This window comes from Balaenoptera physalus, assembly GCF_965194825.1.
Source record: "Balaenoptera physalus genome assembly, chromosome: 14".
Classification (NCBI taxonomy): Eukaryota; Metazoa; Chordata; class Mammalia; order Artiodactyla; family Balaenopteridae; genus Balaenoptera; species Balaenoptera physalus.
Window position 1 is genome coordinate 30,542,036 of NC_138893.1, and position 22,726 is coordinate 30,564,761.

General features: G+C 51.0%; 1 protein-coding gene across 7 annotated transcripts in view; it reads left to right on the forward strand.

Moving 5' to 3' along the window:
- The first annotated feature begins 11,318 nt into the window (after positions 1-11,318).
- The window catches only part of CHST15 (carbohydrate sulfotransferase 15), a 100,356-nt gene continuing 88,948 nt past the window's right edge, over positions 11,319-22,726 (forward strand). For 3 of the 7 annotated variants that reach the window (XR_014253287.1, XR_014253288.1, XM_082424327.1), the window contains exon 1: positions 11,319-11,456. The gene's annotated coding sequence lies outside the window, so the exon portion shown is untranslated. Of the gene's footprint in view, positions 11,457-11,584; positions 11,710-12,137; positions 12,184-12,416; positions 12,577-12,761; positions 13,215-22,726 lie in introns of those variants that run through there. The other 4 variants (XM_082424329.1, XM_082424330.1, XM_082424328.1 and 1 more) reach the window with 4 other exon arrangements.

Consider the following 22,726-nt stretch of genomic DNA (forward strand, 5'->3'; position numbering starts at 1 on the left):
GGAGGGGTTGGGGGACAAAAATCGAGATGCTATTTATGGCATATGGAAGTACACCTTTAACACAGAGGATGGCCGGGACACATCACATCGATATCAGTCTTTGCAACCGTTGAGGTAATTGAAACATGATTAACCCCCCGTCTTTGGTCTTTGGGATTTGGAATCCAATATACTGTAAAGGGCTCCCTTCTGAAACTGGCTCTCTCACACGGTCCTCCACGGACAGGAGCTACTCACATAAGCATCATCAAAAGCCTCGAGCATTATTGAATAGGAGAGGTAGCTTTCGTGTGCCCTGATGTCTTTTGCCGTTTCCTCTGGCATTTCAAAGGCTCTTTTCAAGTCAACATAGAGCCACGTTCAGCCTCCAGGGAGGAGCCCCCTGGCCCTGAACATGGAGGTTATTTGAAGATGAATCAGAGGCAGGATCTTTACAAATCAATCAATACCTGCATTTTATTCTAGCCATTTCGCAGATGGGTAAACGGAGGTGCAGAGGGGTCAGGTCATTTCTTTCCCAGGCTCACCGAAGAAAAGCATATTGGGGTGAAAATAGGAACTGGAAGTTCTGCTCTGGCTTCCGTAAATTGTGGCTGCACCCGGCCTCTGCAGAGAGAAGACGAAAACCCTGCTAGAACAAAAGAGAAAGCAGCTCCACCTGAATCCTCCCGCACGAAAGTGACAGGCTTGGGAAGGACAGCCACATTTTTGGGAGCTTCTCTGCCCTGTAGAGAGGCCTGACTGCCTTTTATTAAACAGAGGACTATTCAACAATAAATATTTTTCACACACGGCCAGAGAAGTTACCACTGTTTCCTGTTTCCCAGCCTGGTTGAGTCAGCAGGAAATTAGCCAAGGTGCAGAAAACCTTGTGTTCTATGGTTCTGGTGTGTTGATATTTTTAAAATACTGAGCTGGAAAGCAACAGAACTAAAAAACACCCTTGAATGCCATCACCCCTGTGGGTCCCTTATCCTGGGAAAAATGGGTCAGGGTCCTAGGGTGCCAGGAGCCTCCTTAGGGTGAAAGGATGGGTGGGTGAATGTTACAGGGGGTTTGGGAAGTGGCCCAAGGTGAAGCTCTCTCAGTTACAGTTTCCTTATGTATAAAATGGGTGGAATAATGTACTTTCCTCAGGGCCGCGATGAGGCTGAGATTTTTCTGCTGAGTGAAGAGGGTTTAGTAGGGAAAGCACTGGCCTTGGATTGAATCCTTCCTTTACAGTTAGGACTTCTTAGCTGAGTCCTTGGGCAAGAACCTTTCTCTTTCTGAAACTACTGCTTCTTTATAAAATGGTGCATTAATATGTCGCATATGGATCTTTAAGAGTTAGGTACAGGGGCCCAAAGGACTGGACGAATGCAAAAGTGTCTGTAAATTGTAAAGCCCTAGAGGTACTCCAGGTATGATTTTTTTTTTTTTTTTTTTGGTGCTGTTGTTACCGTGGCCTCTACCGGGGGCAGGTCCCGACTGAGGTCAGGCAGCGGCTTGTGGGACCTTGCTTATTTGTGTTAGGCTTTTAGCAGAGTCTGGGGACAGCTCCTTCACTGGGGCTTAGAAAAAAAAAGACAAAAACTGGTTCTGTTGTTCCCTTCACATAATTAATATTCCAAATAAGAATCATGCAGTCGTTTCTATGAATATTTGATTCCTTGACTCCTCAAATATCAGCTTAGCTCTCCGGCTGATTTGAAAGAAGAAATAATTGTTTTTACACCGACCCGGACATACCAGCAGCTGTAGGCCCTGATCACGGCCAGAGGAGGGATGACTTAGTTTGGTTGACAAGATACATTGTACAAATGTCTGCATCCTGGTTCCTGAAGGGGGAGAAGCACCCCTCGGCTCCTTTTGAGGTGAGCATCGAAGGGGTGGACTTCGGGGGCCCTGGGCCCCTGTGAAGCAGGAGGGAAGCCCGGCAAGAGGCTGGTTTCAGGGGAGCCCCATGACAGGACGCCCAGGACTCACAGAGACCCAGCCTTGCGCGCAGATCAGTGGCAGTGGATGGAGAAGGCGGCTTATCTCCGATGCAGCCCCCAGTGGGCACCTGTGGAAAAATAGTTCCTCCCTCAACTGGGCGCAAAGACAGTGGGTCCTCCCAGCTCAGGAAAGAGGGACAGCAGTCCTGCATATACTGCAGCGCACACGGGTCTCTGGGTCCAGACCCTTCTCACTTCTTGACTCCTTCCTCCCAGAATTCTCCCTCCTGCAGGCCAACCAGAGGCCAGATACATCACAACTACCATGATACAGGCTGGCTTGGCCAGGCAAAAAAGGGAATACATGAGAAATGACAAACTGCTCTGAGGATTGTAATCGTAACATTGTCATCTGAGAATGCTCACAGTCATTGGCGTGTGCCGCTGGTGTGTAAGTATGCAAATCGGGAGTGAGGTGACTGGTGGCCCCTGAGGCTCCTGGAGGAGACCCCTGACTGAGTGCTCCAGCCTTTTCAGAGCTAACCTTCTGGATGGGACTCTTAGGTGACATCTGGTCCATTTCTGGGTTGGGGGGGTACCCCAAACAGAGCACTGATTCAAGGGGCAATGGGCCCCACCCCATCTCCTGCTCTATTTGCAAGGCTGTGTGCCTTTGGGCAACTATCTGAGCCTCAGTTTTCTGACCCGTAAAATGGGATGATAACCTCTTAGCGCCTCCCAGACCTTCGCAGAAACAGCTTGCTGAAGTGTCAGGAGCCATTGGTACAGAGCTACGGAAGTGGTAGCCTGTGGACATCTCTCCTGCAATCTGAATGGGTTGGTTCTCACTGTGCCATATAATTTTTTTCTCTGATTTAGTTGCCAATCCAAAATTACTTTTAAAATTGAGCTATTTCACAATAAAACTCAGATTTCTGGCTCCCATTCCCCATTTAGCAGGAGCTGAGACCCAGCTATCTCCTTGGATGGGTGTGTGTGCTCCACAGTGCCCCAGACCCCACCCTTCCCCATTGCCCACCTCTCGTCCCCTCAACAGTGTCTCGGCTGGAAGGAATGTGCACGGCCCCCAGCAGAGTGCCTGGCAACAGGCAGGTGTGCAAGGAACATCCTCTTCCCCTGTCTCTGTGCAGCCGTGAGGCCGGAAGAGCACCGTGTATTCCCGGGGAGGGACTGGTCCTACTCTCTCCCCTTCCCTCCCCTGTGGCCACGGTATAGCCAGGCAGTTGGCACATCTCCTTGCTCTGCCCGTGTCCTTGGGAAACTGGGGTGGGTTGGAGACCAGGTCACTGCAAAGTGCCAGGAAGTCATCAGACCTACCTCACGGTTGACCAGAAGGGCCCACAGCTCAATTCTAGATGGATGGACTTGCCGTGATGCCAGCCTCTTCTTAGTTCCACTGATGTGGCCCATGGGTTAGGCCTTCAAGTCGTGCCTTGGCTGAGCACCTCCCATCTCAACCTCCTCAAATGCTCAGGATACCTGAGACTTAGGAGATAAAAAAGCTACCTGCAGTCTCCTCTGAGACCTGGGGATGGGAGAATGGCCTTCATTAGACATTCATTCAAGGTGTGGAGGCCCCCAGGCTCTTTCCCAGGGTCAGCTTGCGGTTGGGGTATGATCAATGCTTTGGGTCTTGAGTCTTGAGTGGGGAGGGGAGTGAGATTTGGAGAAGAGGTTCAGGTGCCAAGGTCAGAGGAGGGCAAACTCGGAGCTCAAGCTTTCTTCACCTAAGGGACTCTCCCTGGTGGCCTGGGCTGTTCCTCTCCACCCTCTGACCCCTCCCCATCCACACCCCCTCTCTGCACACACACAGTCACAGTCTGGGACACTGCAGGGTCCAGAGGGGCCTCAAGAGCTTGTTCAGACCACAGGGGACTTTTAGGGATACATGGACCAGGCATTAAATACAGTGGAGATGCTTACTGGGAAAGTTACATCAGAAGGATTTAAAGAAAATTGTTAAGTCCTCTTAAAAACTATCCCAGTGAGAAAGCTCACTGGGTCCTAGTCCTTAAACTCTGACACTTGCTAATTTTCCTAACAGGGAGTATTAACAGGGAGGAGACACCTCTCAGTACCTGGCTGGAATTTAACCACTTTGTTGTTGTTTTTTTTAAAATTATATTTAATTTTTGACAAATTTTTATGGTGAATGATAGTGGTTTTTCCATTCATAAGGAAATAACTCATCTTCTATAAGAATAGTTTTTAAACTCTTTTTACTGTGGGGCTTTCCAAACACAGACCAGAAATAGAGATGGGTGCCCAACACCACACCTTCCAGCTCCAACCGTCATCAGCCTGTGGCCAGTGCCATTTCTCTGTGCCCCACACTCTTCCCACACCCCATTATTGAAGCAACTCCCAGCCACCTTACAGCTTCATCTGTATATATTTCAGTATGTAAATTGCTTCTGTGTGAGCATATTGAAAGAACGTGGTAAGTGGATCACTGTTCCAGATAAAGCAAAATCTGAGAGCAACCTGGATGACTGGGGCTTGGGGACGCTTATGCAGGCCAGCTTCTCATTGAGTGCATGAGAAAGCTGCACCCCCCCGCCCTGGGCCCCTGCCCCAGCACTGGCACAGGCTTGACACTTGGTTTTCCCTGTCTGTGTCCTTTTAGACTGTGAGCCTCTAGAGGGCAGGGCTGCTGTTCTGGGAGCTCATGAGTGGTGTCCCTGGACCCACTCGGGAAATGTTCCCTGAAGAAGTGATGCGGGCAAGAGCAGCTAGCCTTTTGGATTTCCTGACACTGATGTGTGGTAGGCTGAATTTTAAATGACCCCCATCACCTTTGCTCCCAGTGTTATGCCTATGAATGTGTAGGTTACATGGCAAAAGGGACCTTGCAGATGTAGTTAAGGCTACTAATCAGTCGACCTTAAGATAAGGAGATTATCCTGCATTATGAATATCTTGGATTCTCCTTGGTGGGCTCAGCGTAATCACAGAAGCCCTGAAGAGGCAGAAGAGAAGGCAAAGGGGTCCCAAGAGCAAGAAGGACTTGAAATGCTGTTGCTGTTTCACAGGTGGAGGAGACCACATGAGGAGAAATGAGGGTGGCCTCTGAGAGTAGAGACCAAACCCAAGCCAACACCGAGCAAGGAAGCGAGGGTCTCAGTAACCACAAAGAAATGAATCCTGCTAACAACCTGAATGGGCTTGGAAGTACTTTCTCCGCAGGACCTGCAGATAAGAACCCAGGCTTGCTGTCCCCTTGATTTTATTCTGGTGAGACCTGAAGCAGAGAACCCAACAGACATCTGACCCACAGAACCGTGATGTAGTTAGTAGGTGTTGTTTTAAGACACTGGGTTTGGGGTAATTTGTTACACAGCTATAGAAGACTGATGCAGATAGTGAACAGATCACCTTCTGTCACTTCTCATGATGGGTAATCAAGATTCTAATGACACTTTGGAGAGGACTTGGTCCCAAGAGATAATCCAGTTCCACCCCCATGTCATGGGCAGGGATGTAAGGCCTGGGGAGGAGAAGGGGCCACACTCACACTGGGTTTTAATGCCATCAAAGAAACTTCTAAGGAAGCAACTTCTCTCTAGTTAACCCTCCATCCAAGAGCAGATAGTCCCTGGGAATGTTTCATGATGCCATTGTCCCAGACTCATCTCAGAACGACCATATCTGTTGTCACTGAGCCACTTTGGGAAGCAGTGGGAAAGGCGCTGATGGGTGTGTGAGAACTGGGAAGGGAGACAGAGGCACAGCTGCGGGGCCTTGGACCCTGCCTGGCAATGTGGACTGGACTCACCTTTGGGGGCAGTGGAGGTATTACAGGTGTTTTATTATGGGGGCTGACATGCTCTGATTTGTGTGTTGGAAAGATGCTGGCTATGCGTGTAGAAAGAACCAGTTAGTGGAGGTCAAGGAAAGGAAGCAGAGAGTGTAGCTAAAGGCTACTACAACAGGCCCAAGGGAGAGGAGAGATGTGTCCAAACTAGTGGTTCTCAGACTTCAGTGGGTATGGAGTGGGGGAGGGTTGTTAAACATACAGATCCCCAGATACAACCCCCAGAGTTTCAGATCCTGGGGCCTCACCCCAGACCCACTGAAATGGAATCTCTGGTACTGAAGCCCAGGAATCTGCATTTTAAAAACACCCCAGGCTTCTAAGATCGGCAGGGTTGAGAAGATGACGGTGGCTAATGGGAGCTGGGGGTAAAAGAGCCAAGAGCTAAGGATGACCCTGGGGTCTCTGCCTCAGGCACCTGGGCAGGTGTGTGATGGGGACATTCAGAGAGCCAGGGGTTGTGAGGAGTGAAGCAGGTCTGGGTTGAACCCAGCAGCAAAGCTGGGCAGGAAAGGGGTGCAAATCACCAACAGCTGCTTGGAGCCTCTGAGTGTGGGTGTGTCATTCCCCTCATCCTCCCAAGCAGGGCTTTGTAACATGTGACTGCATTAAATGCTCAACCAGGAAAATGAAACGTGTTTAGAAGGCTCAGGTATTTCACAGCTAGGGCAGGCAATGCTGCTCTAAATTTACTAAAAGTCAACAGCTCATGTTTGCTGTTGGGTGGGTTGGAGATTTTATGACAGAAGCGAGTAAGTGAAAATGCTACCAGCTGTAAACTTTATCTTATTGGCGAAATGTCTATTATGCAGCTAAAAACATCCAGTTAATAGGCCATGCCCGCCAACAGTTGGCAGCAACGGTCTTAGGTGGTGATAACAATGACATTACGTCTCTTTCATCACCTGTAGGTTCTTTTTATCACCAATTACTGGCCATACGCTCACTCGTGCAGGATAAAGAGGTGAAGATGCTGTCATCACTAAAACCACTTAGAGTCTTCATCTGATTTTCCTTCAGAGGTTTCTGCCTGTGCTTTTCGGATCCCCAGTCTTCATTGGTGGGGAAGGCATTTGATTTTAGAAAGTAATTTGGTGGACAAGTCGCTAATCAAGCCAGGAAATTCCAACTGGGTCATTCACTGGATGTGTCCGTTGTGCCAGGCTCTGAGCTAGGGGCTGGGAATACAGAGACTTACCCGACCCTGTTCTTGCCCTCAAAGGGCTTACAGATTTCCCTGGAGGGAACTCAAAATAGAGTTCTAAAACCTTCCAGCTGTGGCAGCATCTTTAGAGTAAGTGAACTGACCCCCCGCGGGGGACCCCGTTAGAATAGGCAACGCTCGTGTAAACACACCCATTCCGACGTTTGTTTAAAACTGGCCCCATTGCTTTCTTCACTGAAGTTTCGATACAGAGTTGAAGTCTGCAGCTTTAAGGAATTTGTTATTATCCTAAATCTGGTTGAGGTTTTGGACCGAGTGTAGGAAATTTTCACAAGAACCTAAATTTCACGTTGATTTGTGATGGATTAGCATACCAAAATTGGCTTCAAGTGCACTTAATGGATGCATTACTGCAGAAGGGATCTGTCTAACCACAGTATTTTTAAATTTATGAAATTGAAATGCACTTCAGGTTACTGAGCAGTCTAAATTCGTCAAAGTCACAGGGCTGGAAGCAGGTCGCTGCTGGTGGCAGAGATCTGAAGCCAGGTCCAACGAAACAAATTGGAGAGCCTGTGCACTGATCCCCAGGGGCCCCATGGCCCTCACGTGCAGCCTTTTCCAGCACAGGAACTCTGACTCTGGCAGTCCCCACCCCCCAATGCCGTCCCCTTGGAAACAACCTGGAGTTGGGGAATAAGCTGAATGTGAATTGAACTTCATCCCAGTCTCTGCTAAAGTGTTAACTGAAAATTAAGGCGTTAGCTGAAAACTAAGTCCTCTGACATGTAAAAGGGCCATTCCATTCTAACAGAAGTTTCTTGGAAGACCCCGAATGCTCTGGTTTTAATGCTCACATGGTGGAATGACCAAAGGCAAGGTTGCGGCTGTTGAGTTGGGGCTTGTAATGAGCAGTGCCCATGGCCCGACCTTATCTCCTTTCCCCTTAAGTGGTCTGTTGTCCCCACTTTCAAATTACTGGGCCAGTTCCTTGCACTGTGATTCCCATCCCTTAATCCCTTTAACATGAACTTCCAACAGCAATGCCTCTTGAATCAACAGCTTTAGAAGATGCCAGAGCCGCAGCTTTCAAGGTCCTTCTCCCCTCCAGGTGGGGAAACTGAGGGTCAGAGAGGGGCTCAAGGGCTTACAGACAGCTGATGGCAGAAGCAGAACTTGGGTCCCCCAAGCTTCAGTATTTCTTAAGCAAATTGCACATAAGACGCCTGGAGATTGACACAGTGGTGTTTACTGCTTTATTCTCACTGCGCTTATCTGATGGGTGTGCCCACCATGAACTTGAATTCACTGGCACAAGTGCACACTAAAGGTATAGGAGTGGGCTTTGGTCTTTTCCTATGTTGTTTTGTTTCCTGAGCCTCAGTCTCCTCACCTGAAAAATGGGGATTAAATAATATTGGCTCACAAGGCTGTTGTGAAGGTCAAATGATGTAGCACGGGGAAGTACTTAGCAGTGTTTGTCACATGGTGGGGATCTGTAGGTCTCCATCCTTAGGAGGGTTTGGAGACTTAATCATCTTAGTGGCTCCAACATTCACTCCAGTGTGTGGCACAGAGCAGAGGTTCAGGGAGTGTCTGTTGAATGAATGAATGAATGAATGAATGTAACTTGGGGATCATGGCAGGTCCCTGGTCTTCCAATTTTCTGATGTGCTTTCATTCTCATAGAATCTTTACTCAAGTAATACTTGTTCATTAATTCAATTAACCAGTTCAATAACAGTTCTTATGTGACTATTATATGCAAAACCACTTTCAGTAATATTGATTACTAATAATAGCTAATATTTCTGAGCTCTTACTAGGTCCTAAGAATTATGCTTAATGTTTTCCAAACACTGTATCATTAGTCTTCACACCAGCCCACTGAGGGAATGTATCAGTCAGCCACTTCCACAATAATGCTATGTAACAAAATTTCCAACATTCAATAGCTTGCAACAAGCATTTCCCCCTTGTTCATGTGTTTGTAGGTCAGCTGAGGCAGTTCTGAATCCAGGCTGGGTCACTTGGCTCCAGGCTGCAAGTTGAGTTCAGGTCTGCTCCACGTGTGTTTATTCTGGAGCCTTGCTGGAAGAGGCAGCAGCTTCTCAGGATGTGTTCTTCTCATTATGGATCCAAAGCACAGGAGAGCAAGCCCAGCCCTGCAACACATGTCAAGCCTCTGATTCAGTCACATTCTTCAAAATCTCATTGTCTAAAGCAAGTCATATGACCAAGTCCAAAGTCAAGGGATGGGGAAGCACATTCCATGTGCTATGAGGCTGTGACAAGATGTAGAAGCGTAATACCCCCATGGGGTCAATAATTCAATTTACTGCTTGTAGGGGCTATTATAGGCCCCAGACTGAGGCAACGAAAGAAGTGACTTGCCCAAGGTCACTCAGCTCGTTGGTGTCAGCAGTAGGGGTTGAAGCCAGACAATTTAATTCCAGAATTATGGAGGCCTACGTGTGCATATGGTGAGGGGATATTTGTTTTCTTAAATTACTTGTATTTTTTTTACCCATTAGTTGCCAATGTCATGTTGGCACCAGCCTCTCTCACAGTTACCCATCCATCTACTCACCCACCCACTCACTCACATGTCTGGCCTTTGGGTATTCTCTCAACTCTCCAGAATAAAAGACTCAAGGGCAATTCTTGGGTGATTTTTTGAAATTAATGTTGAGGGGAAAAATTGCCAACCAGTTAATCTCAGGCACGTATATAAATACCTTTAGAAAGTCCCTGGTGGAATTCATATCAAAGCCGCACCGTGATTTTACTTAAAAACAGTTTCTTCTGGGTCAACTGAGATTTCTGACACCTGAATCTGAAAGTGATCTGGGTGGGCCCTGCGCTGTCTCCACAACGGAGTGGTGTGTTTACTTGGAGGGAGGAGAGGAAAGACGAGGTGTGTGTGGCTGTGGAATACGGTTCCACACACGCTTACGGGAGGGGATTTCCTCCTCCGTGTTTCCATAGAACCTTCCCTGTGTTTGTTTAAACCCATTGCACACTCTGGTCTGACAGCTGCCTGGCCCAGGGCCTTCCTTGCAGAAGCATGCGCAACCAACCTTCTTTAACAGCACCCTGCACTGTGTCCCCCGAGGCAATTACTTGAGTATATAAACCTTACTGAAAGGCAGGCTTTTCTTGGGAACTAATAAATAAGCCCCAAAGCCACAACGTGGGTAAGACCTTGAAAAATGGCATCATCATCTATTGGGAATTGTGAACCCTGCAAAAAGCAGCTCATTGTATTTTCAGAAAAAGCTTTTTGTTTAAAAAAATAATAATGAACAAAACCCACCAAGTGGAGTCTATATGGAAAAAGCAATCTAGTCTGAGATTCTAAGGCTGGTCTCTTTGCTGCATTTATCTTTCTTCGTAGACTTTATGTAAGAGGCATTATTTGCAGGAAAACAAGATACCGTTTTGAAGAATTCCCGTCTCATCCCAGCTTTCCATCTGCAGTTATAATCCTCTGATTGTGACCTCTGCATCAGTTGAGCAGAAGTTTATGACCTCAGGATGGGTTATAGTTTCGGGGTGGGTGGGTGGTGGTGAAATGAAGCCTCAAGCAATAAAAGTCACGTATTTCCAGAAAGAGAGGAAAGGGGGAAAAGGCACCCTCAGGACGCATCCCTCAGCGGTGTGCCAGCGCTTGACATTTATGGAACATTTTAGCTCCACTCTTGGTTGCTTTGTTGCTTTGAGGACAAGATGCTGGATTGTAGCCATGGGGACACGGGCAGGCAAAAGGCTATGTGACTGAGGACAAGGATTTTTTTTTTTCCTGTCCCTTGGACCTGTTTCCTGAGAGGCTGGGCTTGAGTCGAGTCTTCCAGAATTCAAAGTGTCTTTTCTTTAACTGACGGTATCTTCAGTCAAGAGCCCGGGAGTCGACCGCTGGTGCCGCTTCCTTGACCTCGGGCAGCCCAGGTGGTTTCCTGGAGCTGCCGCCCCCCTGGGCCACTGCGGCCGGCCGGGCTCGGGGTCCCGCTGAGCCTTCCCTCACCGTGGAAGCAAACAGGCTGGGCCGAAGAGCCCGGGAGAGCCTTCTCGGGATGCAAAAATACAACAGAGGGCGCGGAACCCACCAGCGCCGTGGCCTTGAATATCAACGTATGGGCTGGCTCCAGACCGCCAAGTTCGTTAAAAATGTCTCTCGCAGGGGTGTCATTGGCCGACTTCAGGGGTTTCGGTTTTCTTTCTATTTGGAATCACCGCATCGCACAAGCCGTGTTTACTCGGAAGGGGAGGGGGCGGGAACCAAACCCACCGCTCCGCGCACACGCCTTTTTCTCACATTCCAGACTCGAGCTGATGTGTGTCAGCGCGACACGGGGCGGGGGGAGGGTTCTTTTCGGATGTTTCATTCGCCATCCGCACGTCACTCCCAAACTTTTCCTCCCTGCGCTCGGGGAGTCAGGTTGACGCGCCCTGGCTGAGGGGCTCGAGGCGCGGGGCTGGGCGCGCTCCCGCGGAACCCGAGCCGAAGAGGCTCCCGGGCTGGACTCGGGCTTCTCAGGTACAAGTTGGGTGCCAGGCGCGGCGGCGGGGGCGGCGACGAGCGGCGGGTGGGTGTCTGGCTCCGGGCTCCGGCGCCCCTCCGCGTTCTGGCCGGGCAGCGCCGGGGGCGGCCCGGGCTGGGCGTAGGGAGTCCGGGCTGGCGGAGGCTGCGCGCAGCCTCACTCCCCGCGGCGCTCCCGGCGCGGCGGCAGCGGCGGCGGCGGCGGCGGCGGCCCAGGCAGACAATGAACTTGCGAGCGCGCGGAGCCGAGGCAGGTTTGGGCCCCGCGACCCTCGGCCCAGTCTCCCCGAGGCAACCGCGGCCCCCAGCGGAGGGCGTCCCCTCGCCGCCGGTTCTGGCCGCGCTCTGGGCGCCCCGCGCGCTGGGGACCCCGCGGGAAGGGTCGCACGCCCCCCTCCCCGGCTCGGGAAAATGCGGTCGGAGCTCGGGGACGGGGCACTCGGCGGCAGGGTGGTGGCGCTGCGGACAGCCGGAGGCCGGCGGGGGGGCGCACGCCACAGGGCACGCACGGGCCGGCTGTCCAGGAGAACGACCCCAGGAGTCGGAATCGGGGCGGCGCGCTGCAGGCGGAGGACCGACGGACCGACAGATCCGTGCTTTCTCCTTAAGAGCGCGCTTTGGGTGGGGATGGGGATGGGGCTGGGGGTGGGGGTGGGGATTCTCCAGCCATGCGCTCCGCTTCCCGGCGCACTTCTGGGAAGTTTCCAGGCGCGGCCCGGGGCAGGTAGGTGTGCATCTGCCACTCTCTCCCGGACTCCGGTTCAGAACCGCCTCCTCGCCCCGGCTCCAGTCCCGCGGCCGCACAGGGAGGGGAGGCCTGGGGGGGTGGGGTGTCCCAGGCGCCGAAGCCTGTGGGACCGGGTTCCGGGAGGGGGACCGCGGGGGCGGGCCTGGGAGGAGACGGGGGCGCGGCGAGGCCCGGGCGGCTTGAACTTTTGCCCCCCGCTCCCTCTTCCTTCCTCCCCGCCCCCTGCCCTCTGCCCCCTCCCAGCGCCCCGCCGCAGCTCAGGAGGCGGCGTGACTCCGGAGTAGCCGGCGCTTCCCGGCTGCGGTGGCGGCGGCGGCGGCGGCGGCGGCGTCCCCGGCCGGCCTGGGCGCGGCGAGCCGAGCGCTGCAGGTCTGAGCCGAGTGGCGCGGCGGGGCGGCCGGGCGGTGGGGCTGCGGGGTGACGAAGCTGTGGGGAGCCGGGGTGGCAACGGCCCCTGCGCGGGGGCGACGCTGCCGATCGTGATGGAGCGCGAGTCTTTTGGGTTGTGTGTGCGGGTGGAGAGGACTCGGCGGCCGTGGGCGGATGGCGGGCGGCTCGTGGCGCAGTTGGCCCCCTTGGAGCCCCCTAAGGTCTTGGGATGGAGGCGCCCGGGAGAAGGGAACCTCGCCTTTGGGGGAATGAATGAAGAGCTGTGGAAGCGCCTTCCGACTCCTCCGGGCGAACGGATTGGCCGGCGCGCGCGCTTGTGTGTGCGCGTGTGTGTTTAGGATTTGGAGCCGCCGCGGTCCAGGGCGCGGCTGCTTGACCGCCCCGTCGCGGTCCTGGTGCCCAGGTTGCCCGTCCGCCCTGCGCCCGGGGTCGGCCCGCGGGGCTGGCGCGGCGGGTGTGGACTGAAGGCTGGGGCTCGGGTGCCGGCTGTAGGCAGCTGGACGTCCGCGCCTCGAGCAGGGAGGTTCGAGAAGGAGGCGGCAAAGGCTGGGGCTGAGACTCGCTCCTCCGGCCCCCGTTTTCCGGTTCCCCGAGGCCCTTCGCTGCATTCACGTTGGGTGAGTTGATGGCATGGAGTTTTGGGGAATGAAGTTGTATGTCCAGGAAGCCGCAGGACGCCCCGGGAAGGGATGTGGCGCGCTGTTCTGTGAGGCTGAGCCGAGGGGTTCGCAGGGCCCCAGCTCCTCTTTATCAGCTGCGGTTCCTAAGAGGGCAGCCAGCCGGTGTTGGAGCAGAAAGCAGCCCAGGGGCACGTGCACCCGCTGAGGCGCCCAGGTGGAAACTGAGGCCTGGAGATTTGCCCCAAGTTCCTCTAGAACCTCGCACACCATTTTCCATGCCCAGCTTTCCTACTCCCGCCCCCCTCCCAAATGGTGCAAAATCAGGAACTCTCCCTTCCAGAACGTGGCACTTATTAATTTTACCAACTGTATGTTGAATCAGGCTGTCTTGAGGTGCAAATCATATATGATTTTGTTTAAAATAGCATGGGAATAAAAATGCCTTTTTATTAGGTAGTTTTTAATCGAATACGTTTTTCTCTCTAATACTCCTGAAAGATTGGCAGGAAAATGTTTTCCTTGCCTCCTGCTGCATGGGGAAACTGAGCCAGTAAGGTGAAGCAGCTTGCCGTGGTCTCTCTCTCTCAGTGCATAGGTGCGTGGTTGAGCCAGAAGTGGAGCTGCAGGGCTCTTCCTCCCTCCCAGGTCCAGCTCCCCGGGAGAACCATTTCTAGGGCCCTCTGAAGGAAATTCAATAATGTTTCTGTGTTTTTTCTCTCTGGGTATTGCATGACTGCAGTGAGCAGGGTTAATTCATCCAGGATACTGTGTGTGGGAGGTGGAGAGGCAGGTTTGTCCATAGTGGATCCCACGTGAGCCTTGCTTTTCTTTGATGGTTAGATGGCCAGGCATCCCAGCACTGTCACTGTGGATGCCGTGAGGGCTCTGTGTCTGCACCTTTCTTCTCCTCTGTTGCTGCTGCGCCCGGCCAGAAGAGGTGAGGAATTTGGTTTTCCGCTGGCCTGAAGGAGAGAAGATTAATCCCTGCATCTGGAAGAGGCTATGTTTACAGGAAAGTTTGGGAGAGGTTGGGAAGTGGACTCTGCTTATTTGGTGTCTGGAGAAAGAGCAGAAAAGAAACTCCAAGTCAACCAGCTGGGCCACGGGAGCCCCAGGCTCTTGGAACCTGCACTAGCAGAAGCTTTAGGTTAGGGCTGGGTTGTGATTAGACTGTGGTTGTCCGAGGCCACCTAGGGCCTGGCTGGAGGTGGCCGGCTAGCATCCGCCTAGCATCTGCCGATGGCATGGCGAGCATCCGCATCCGGGCTAGCTCCAGGGGATGGGGAGAGGGGAGACACTCCGGGGCTGCCCTGGGCAGGTGAGCACATGCCCTACCTAAAGAGGGCAGCTTTGACTCAGCTCCAGCCAGTTGGGGGAAAAAAAAATCGACTTGACAGGTCTTGTTACTTTTCAAGAGAATTCTCGAGCCTGGACATTTAAGTGTGGGCTCCAGTTCTGCAAGTAAGGGGTGGGGTGAGTGCTCTGCCAGGAGGTCTGAAGCTTGACATCTGGCCCTGTGTCTGTGTACTGGGGAGGGCGTCCCACTGTCAGAGACACGTGACACCTGACAGGGCATGGGGATCGCATCTCCCCGAGGCCGAGGGACTGAGAATTGACAGGTGCCCAATGTGCCTGTGGCCATGTGCCCGGCTCCTTCATGTGCTGTGTGTCATGCATCCATTCAATAGCTATTTGATGAATTCTTTTTTTTTTTTTTTGAATTTTATTTATTTATTTATTTATACAGCAGGTTCTTATTGGTTACCTATTTTATACATATTAGTGTATATATGTCAATCGCAATCTCCCAGTTTATCACACCACCACCACCCCCCTTCCCCCCTTGGTGTGCATACATTTGTTCTCTACATCTGTGTCTCTATTTCTGCCCTGCAAAGCGATGAATTCTTGTCATGTGGAAAGAGACACCCTGCCTGAAACTTTTCATATAATTTCATGATCAAATAGTACACCATGATAAGACACAGTCCCAGCCCTCGTAGGAAGGGAGCAGGCGAAAATGCCTGTACCCGATGGACAGATGAACAGCGAGCTGCATTCAGAGGTGGGCAGGACAGTAAGGCAAGGAAAGTGAGAGGTGGGTTGTGGAGGAGGGGTCTCCTTTTACTGATGTGGAAACTGAGGCTCGGAGCAGTGGGTCTGAAGTCACACAGCCCAGAAGTGGAAAGTCAGCCCAGGTCTCTGATTCTCCAGTGCCTGGGCCGGCTCTTTCATCCCACCCTGCTGGGCTGGAGCCTCTTGGAAACTTCTAGATGAATGGACATTGGCTGTGGTAGGGAGCTCTTGCTTCCTGTCCCTGTATCCAGACCCTGTCCTGGTCCCCAGGTCTCAGCAGGCCCTGGATTGCCAGGTGTCATTTGGGACGCATTTGTATGAGAGAGGAGTTTCCTTAAATTCTAAAAACAGAAATTATTTTGAAACGTAGCTGGCCTGGGAGTGTCACTGTGTGAGCCCTCTGTCACTGGGCATCTCTTTAGCAGCACGTGATTTAGAAGCGACACTTTCAGCCACTGGTGAGAACGGTACACCCACCTGAAAGTCAGGATGCTCAGGTGATGGTGACTGAGTTCCGCCGTGACTGCGTTGCTTTGCTGTGAATCCAGAGCCTGTCTTCTCACTTAACTAACGACGTACTGGGAGACTGTTTTGACTTGCACAGGGTCTTTCGTTATTGTTCTCAAGTGCTGGGGTCTGATTTCCTTCCTGAGGCGCTCATCCTTTAAAATGAAGCACTGGGACGAGATGATTTATGTGTAGACCTGTGTCTTCACAGCATGAAATGAAGCATAGAGGTGGCAGTTATCTACTGAGTATCCAGTCTCCATATCTAGGAAGAAAAGTAAAGGTTTTGTGTGGATTTGGGCCAATACAGAATATATATATTTTTTAAGTACGGGGGTTGGGGAGGAAGACATTTGGTCATAACAGCTGTCATTTGCTGGGCCCCTACTGATTCCCAGCTGGCCCTGTGCCAGCCAGATCAGACAGGTGTCCCCCTTTGTCTCAGTCAGAGGGCAGGGAGGCTGTTGGAGATCACAGGGAAGAAGCTTTCAGCCATCCGGATGTGCAGGAGCTAGGAGCACAGAATGACAGTGGAGGAAGGAGGGAAATGGGGCTGGAGGTGGAGAAAAACAATCGTGGCTCTAGAAGGGGAAGGCGGGCGTGAATCAGCAAGTGGTAAGGGGCGGGGAGGTGGCAGAAGAAAGCAGGTTCTCAGTCTCTGCTGATTTCGAAAAGGATGTACAGGAAACGCGAGCAGCCTCTTTCATCAGCAGCAGCTACATGCAGCATTTACGCCTTCTTCCAGGTGCAGGCCCAGGGCCAGGTGCGTGGGAGCTGAGAGGCAGCACTCAGAGTAGTGGGCGAGGCAGAACTTGTGCAAGTCAGAGTTACACAGTGCTGCCCGGAGCGCGGCAGGAGCCTGGGTTAGCGACTCTGACATTGGAGTGGTCTGGGGCGACTTCACCCCTGGCCTGAGGGCTGGGGGCCTATACATGACAATACCTGCCGGACACTTGCAGTGGTGCCTGGCATACAGTAAGTGCTTAAGAAACATCGGCTTTTGTGGTGTTCTTTAGCTCTAGAGCTCATAACCAGGGACGGGGGACGTCTCTGATCTCTCTGAAATTGCACGTACAGTTTTTTATGTAGATGTGTATATTTCTTGGTGTGTGTGGGGGGTGGAATTCTAGCATATTCTACCTCAGAGGGCTTCTCTGACACCCCGTAAGGCCAGGAGCCCCAGGACACATTGGATTCTAGTCAGGCTGGTTGCTTCACCTCTCTGGGCTATTTCTTCATCTGTGCAAAGAGGGGGCTGGATCCACAGTTGCCCTCTGGGATGCTTCCAGCGGAACGCTGTGGACAGGCTGTAGGTCCGTTTGGCTGCGCTCCTATGAGATGCGCTTAAGCCCAGGGCAGACCAGGAAATGTGCTGGGGTGGCTGGCTTTTGAATGTTACATCTTGAGCACCACTGCAAGCTTCAGAGAGTCCTGAGCAGGTGTGTGTGGGGGGGGGCTTTTTGCCGGGGCAGGCTCTCCCTGACACCTATGCTACATTTCTAGAGTTTGTCGTGGTCCAAGCCTTTCAGGTCTCTGAAGAAAGTGAGGCTGGCAGATCCTCAAAAGCAGAGAGTATCATTATAATGGAAACCTGGGCACTTTCCAGAACTGTGTTTGTGATAAAAATATTGAAACAGGCAGCCTAGTTACCCAGGTGCCTGCAAAATACCCCAACATGGGCAAATAATTGGATTACAGGGCAGGCACAATTGTTTTTTCCAGTGATATGAGGGAACCTGGTGGTTTCACGTCTTCTCTTGAAATGGGGTATGTGTTTGCTGACCCTTTTTGCTCCCTGTGGTCGAAAACATAGTGAAGTGGCCTCTGAGGGGGAAAGGGCCTGAGAGTTGGCAATTCTATTCCTCTCGGGGCAGCCCTGGATCTTGGGAGAAGTTCTGTCCTGCTCTGCTGTGCCCTTGTAGGGAGCTGCCCCAAGGGCCGGGGCCCGTGGCACATTTGCTGTGATGTTAGAAGGTGCAGTTCAGAGTCTGAGAGGTCTGTGAAGGTGTGTTATTTTCTCACCCCTGTTGAAAGGGGTCTGGGCAGCTCTGTCCGCCCTTCGTGACACACATTAACTGACTCGGGCTGGATGAAGTAAGTTCGGCCAGCACCTTCATTTTCCAATCAACCAAATGTTTGGTGCCCATCATGCGGATGTTCTTTTAGCCTGGGTGTTGAATCCTGTATAGACCCTTGGAGGTGGTGGGGTGAGCCTGGGCACCACGTTGACCTGTGTTTGATCATGACCCTGGGCAAGTGGTTTAATCTCCTTGTGCCTCGGTTTCCTCATCTGTAAAGTGGGGTTAATAATCTCTACCTTGTCCTTGTAGTGTAGTTTGAGTACCAGTAGTACAAGTTAGGGTTCAAGGGAGCTCCCCAAACTGAACCCTTCTTTCCTGGCCAAGTTCTGAACCTACCGAGAGAGAGGGGAGGAGAAAGATGGGTGGAGGTAAAAATGCAATGTTTGTTCCCGACTAAAGTAGACAAGGTAGAATGTGATTGAACCGGTGGGCACGTGGGCATCGCAATCCTCAAGTGAGAAGTGGGCAGTTAGGCCGGCTGACCTCCCCTGAGTCACAGGTCGAGTGGGAAAGCGGCAGCCTCTCCCTGGGGCGGCCCCCTTCCTCCACAGGGCAGCCAGCAGGGGGCAGTGCCTACTCTGTGTGGGAAGAGGCAAGGCCAGGCTACCTATGTCTGTCTAGGTCCTCCTTGCACACTCCTGGGATGGGGGTGGATGGACACCACCAGGTGTAGACACAAGTGGTGGTACACAGGTGGCGCTCTCTCCACGAGGAAGGAATCATCAGGAGTGCGCAAGAAGATAACCCCCCGACCCCCCACCCCACCTCCACACACAGCAAATAATAAGTACTTAGCCCAGGGCCTGACCCACGGCGGGGGGGGGGGGGCGGGCAGGGGTTTGGGCCTGGCACATGGCACCTATTAGGCATAAGTTGGTAAGGGCAGCATTAGATATACAGTTGATAAGGATATTGAGGGGGACATTGAGATTAGGAAGTGAGCCTGTTAACCAGGCCTTGTTATCTGCAGAGCATGGCAGTGATTAGCCAGATTGAGATAATGATTAGCCTTTGTAACACACATGTAATTTACAAGGGCAGGGGGCCGGGGGCGGGGGGGTGTGCCCGCGGAGCCACAGGCTGACTGACAGCCTGGTAGCCTGAGTGGGAGAGCCTTTTCTGCCTCCCCTTGGTTCTCCCTCCTGGTTCATCCCAGAGGGGAACTGTGGATACAGCCCCCTCTTTGCATGGCCTGAACCTTCATCAGCCCCCTGCCCCACCTCCCATCACCACCTTTGGGAACCTTTGCCAGTAATTCTTACCATCTCTCCATATCCTCCCATCCAGGTGTTACCATCCTCCTCTGAGTGTCTGCAATTCTACGCTATTGAACTCAACCTACTTTATACCACGTTCTTTCTAGTTTTCCTGGGTGTGGTCCACTCACCCAGGCCCAGCAAGCCTCTCAAGGGTGAGGAGGCTGTCTGGGGGCCCACTCAGTCATGAGAGACTGTCATTTGTTGAATTAATGCATCAAAAGCCAGCTAGTCCTGGAGAAAGGGCTGTGATGGATTTCTTGTGGGCCTCTGGGTGTGCAGCCAGAAGACAGAAAAGTATCCCCAATTTGGCAGCATGGTGCAGGAGAGTTAATGCTTGTCACTAAATTTCTGAAGGAGTCAAGAGCCTAATGTAATAACCTTGGATTTCCTGACACTAGATTTTTGGGCTATTAAAAGGTAGTGACCACAGTTCTTTTGTGTCTTGAGAGTCTTGGGGATAAATGTTATGGAATTTTGGTTGGTATTTCAGGAATAGAAGCAGGAGCCATTTACTCAGGAAAGAAATGTGGCGGCCGTTAGTGTTTCTTATGGCCAGTATAAATAGCTTGTCTTTAAGTTCCATGCTCCTTTGTTTGGAATGTAAATATTTGCATTAAAAATATAAAGTATGTCCTGGCACGTATTTATAGGGACCATAATTTCCAAACCAAAAATCAGACTATTGGTCTACAGAGGATTACTGCCTCTGATTCATGAACCTGTTTATATAAAGTCTTCCAAATGTACACACACAGAACCGTATTTGCTTTGTGCACGTAAGGGATCTCCAGGATTACAAGAAAGCAGAGTTGCCCCGGGGAATTGGGTCAAGTAGTTGGGTTTCCCGACAGACACTTATGATCACGCTGTCTGTTAAGTTGCAGCCACCCTGGACAGGGCGAAGTTTTGGCCCAGGTCCCGTGGGACCGGCCGGCTTCTCTGTCCTCAGTTTCCTAGACATCCAGGTGGGAGTTGGCTGCAGCTGGCTCATCTCTGGGTCATGTAACCAGACACCTGATTTCAGAATTGCTGCTGCTGTAGGAAGATGTGAGATGAATGCGGGGATTGGTGTTCTTTCCGCCATCTCGTTTCTGGTTCAAGGATGAAGTCTCAGGGCCCCTGGAGGATGTCCTCCTCCATCAGATTCTTGGGGCAGTTTAGCTTTTTAATTTTCCATGAAGAAAAGTGCAGATTTGTCAGACATTTGCTGGAGGCAGGATATCACCACTTACTTGGTCTCTGCCCTCTTCTTTGGAGTGAGAGATTGGGGGCTGCAGTCGGGCTGGGCCAGGGCCTCTGCTCCTGGCACTGTGTGTGTGTGTGTGTGTGTGTGTGTGTGTGTGTGTGTGTGTGTGTGTGTGTGTGTGTTGGGTGGGTTTATTCTCCAAACTCTCTGTTGGCAGCCCTCGATGGAAAGCCTCTCTCCAGATTCTCAACAAATACAGAGTGGGGGATGTCTGGTCTGTTGGAGAGGGCCAACATAGTCCATAAGCCAGCCCTGAATCCAGGCTCGTCCCCCGCCTGGAAACCTCCCTATCATCACAGGGTGAAGAACAAATGAGTGGGGACCCAGGGGGTTCTTGGCAGGGCCGGGGCCCCCCAGCTCTGGCCTCTGTTTGGCTGCTACCAGGACCTCCTTTGTCTGGCATCCCAGCCAGCCCAGGGCCCTTCTCTCTGGTGGGACCAACACCTCCTCTCTCCCACTGGGCACTGTTGCCTTAGGACTGGATCTCAGTTTTGAGGTAGCAGGACTCCTTCCCTGTCTTGCAAAGGGCATGGTGTCCTGGCTATAGGAGTTTCAAGCATCTTTCTGCTTGGGGTCCCAGGATGCTGAGCCCCACCCAGGGGAGGAAGTAAAGCAGGGTGGTGGTCTGAGGGGAGGGGCGTGGAGAGCTGACTTGTAGGCCCACGCTGCCTGTGTACCATCCAGCATTAAGCACTAAACTTCCCCTGTTTGCCTCTTACTTTGACCCATCAGTATTTCTTGTCTGAAAGAAACACCGTGTGGGCTTAGAAATGGTGAGTCCTTAGGGAGGACCATCTTCCTGTGTACCTGGGTGTTCTTGAACCGTGGGAAGCTCACGATTGCCTTTTCTTTGGTCATCTGTAGCCTGACCTTCAGTGATGGGACCTTCCCTTATTCTGTCACAACTCTCTATAAAGATAATAGTTCCAGGAAGGCCCCATCCAACCCCACTTCAGGCCAGTAATCCAAGCGCACTATTTTGAAAGTCAGAGGAAATAGCTGCTTTTAGGACATGTTGAACTTGGCTAAGAAAGTTATCAGCAGCACTAAATGAGAGGATGAAAGAAGGCTCTGATTAATGAAAGTGGGATCAGCCTGATATCTGTGTTGCCGTAACTTTGAAAAGCTATTTATACCTGCTCTGTAGCAGTTTCTGTGAGAAATTAGGTATGGAAAGATGTACAAAAGGGAAGAGTGAGCTTAACAAATGTGGCCTCTTTATTGGAAATAGCTTCCAGGAAAAAAAAAAAATCTTTTGCCCATGGGTTGACAGCTGAAAATCCACGCATCTTTTGCATTGTTCACAGTTTGGCTCAGAGAATAAAAATGATGTATTGGAAAGTAGATGAAACCTCAGTTGCCATTTAGATGGTAGAAAATAAATTTGCTTTTGGCTGTTAAAACTGAAACAAATCAATAGAAAAATGCAGGCCTGCCCACTTTTAAGTCAGCAGTTTCTTTTTTTCTGTGTGTGTGTGGGTTTATGTACCTTTGGATCAGTTATGAAGGTACAGGATTGTTTAGGGAGACGTGTGTGTGTGTGTGTGTGTGTGTGTGTGTGTGTATTTATATGTATATATATTTATTTTACGAAGTTCTCATCCGATTTTTTAAATTTGAATTTTATTTCTTTTATTTTTTTATACAGCAGATTCTTATTAGTTATCTATTTTATACGTATTAGTGTATATATGTCAATCCCAATCTCCCAAATCACGCAACAGACTTTTTTGCCCATTCAACCTGTCCTTTTTGTAAAACAGCTTTAACGAGATGTAATTCACATAACATAAAATTCACCCATTTAAAGTACACAATTCTGTAGTTTTTAGTATGTTCACAGACATGTGCAACCAGCACCACATGTAATTTTACAACACTTCATTGTATCAAAAAGAAACCATGTACCTATTAGCTAATCAGCCCTCTATCTCTCCATTCACCCCCCATCCTCCAGCCTTAAGCAACCAGGAGTCTATTTTCTATCTCTGTTGATTTCTCTGTTCTGGACTTCAGATGAATGAAATCATGTAATATGTCTTTTGTGGGGTCTGGTTTCTTTCACTGAACGTAATGTTTCATGGTTCATCCATATGGTAGCTTGTATCAGTACTTCATTCCTTTTTATGGCCAAATAATATTCCATTGCATGAACAGACCACATTTTATTTATCCATTCATCTGTTGATAGACATTTGGGTGTTCTCCACCCGTTGGCCCTTATGAATAGTGCTGCTGTAAACGTTCATTTATGAGTTTTTGTGTGGACACGTTTCCATTTCTAGAATTAAAATTTATGAGATATTTTTACTTGCTTTTAATAATAAGATTCATTTACTT